Genomic DNA, 1,761 nt, shown 5'->3' with positions numbered 1-1,761 from the left:
AAGAGGCCCAGTGGTTAGCCGATCGAACTGTACTACAAAAGTCTGTACTTCGTGCTGTGGTGTTATCAACAAATCTCACATTTTTCGATACAGGTACGTTAAACTAGTGACGGGCAATCCCGCTATTCGATTAAGAGTAGTCGCTTCGGGAGGTGGAAGCTGCCGACTTATTGCCTTCCCTCTAGTCTTTAGTCAGAATTAGGGGCTGTACCTGAACCACTAACAGGATTCTCTGACCTGGCCTTTATCTCGTTGTGTTCATAAGGTGTCTGTCTTTCAATTAAACAAATTAGGACGTCGTCTGAAAAGTATTTTACCGAAACATACTCAAATACTAAAACAATTACATTTGTATTACGACTTAACGATTTTTATGTAATCAAATGAATAATTGTTTATGGAAACTCCGATTATGATAGTTGTGTGTTAAGAAACAAATCATTTTAGTAGAAATCTTCAGTAAAAATGGACATATCTAGTTTCAAGCTATATTGTTTGGTGTCTCTAATGTTCACCAACATATAACTAGTCGATTGTTATTCTTAGTATCATGAATATAAACAACACGATTAACATAACGAATAAAGTAGCTAGAAGATTCACTATAGGTAATTAAAACCTAATTAATAGAAAATATTTTAAAAAATGATATATCAAAGATATAATATTAGTAAATTTTTACAGGGAACGTACCTACAAATTTAAGCACAAGTTTATTACTGAAGTAATACCTAGTTATAAAAAAATGTGTTGTAAAGCAATAATTTCTCAGTTCTAAAAGTGACTTAAAATTATTAGGTGGTGATAAAAACAGGACATTGTTCATGCCTAATGATAGGTTATAAACTGCAGTGATTAAAAATGGTCAAGTGTGCAAGAAAAATACAAATAACGTATTAGGTCGTCAAGAAATTAATGTCGCTTTTTTCTTAAATGAAAAACTCGAAGAACTTAAATATCAAAACAAAACATTTATTAAATGAAATAGTCTCCATTTTTATAGATCATGCTTTTTTATCTTACAATCAGGTTGTTAATGCCCTGATTAAAGAAATCATTTGGCTTTGAAGCAAAAAACGTGTCGATATCTTCTTTAACACCTTTCAAATTTGCATACGTTTTCCTATCAAAATGGTGTTGCAGCCAACGAAAAAGATAATAATCTGATGGTGTCATATCTTGAGAATATGGTGGATGGGGGAAGAGCTTCCCAACCTAACTCCATAATCTTGTGTTGCGTCAAACGTGCCACATGTAGCATTGTTGTGGAGATGAACACCTTTCCGATTGACGGGCTTGATTTAAACGTTTCAGTTGCTGACTATAGATATCTACATTGACAGTTTGCTGTGGATTGAGGAGTTCGAAATGAATTAATCCTTTGATGTCCCATCAAATGCAAAGCATCACTTTCTGCGGATGGAACTAGTGACAGTTTGCTGTGGATTGAGGAGTTCGAAATGAATTAATCCTTTGATGTCCCATCAAATGCAAAGCATCACTTTCTGCGGATGGAGTCTAGGTTTTGGGGTCGGAACTAGTTTTTGTCTAGGAGTGAGTCATTGTTTTTGGCGTTTAATTCTCGCATAGAGAATCAATTTTTCATCACCGGTGACAATTCTGTCCAAAAATGGTTCATGCGACAGAAGAGACGAAGTAACGTTCACACGTTGGAAACGCTGATCATCGGACAGTTCGTGAGGCACCCAAACACTTTTTTTAGGGAGTTTTCCCAATTTTTTTGACCGTTTCGGTTTTTTT

Source organism: Limulus polyphemus, unplaced genomic scaffold, assembly GCF_000517525.1.
Source record: "Limulus polyphemus unplaced genomic scaffold, Limulus_polyphemus-2.1.2 Scaffold793, whole genome shotgun sequence".
Lineage (NCBI taxonomy): Eukaryota > Metazoa > Arthropoda > Merostomata > Xiphosura > Limulidae > Limulus > Limulus polyphemus.
The sequence above is the reverse complement of the archived record's forward strand: the minus strand, read 5'-3'. Positions refer to the sequence as shown.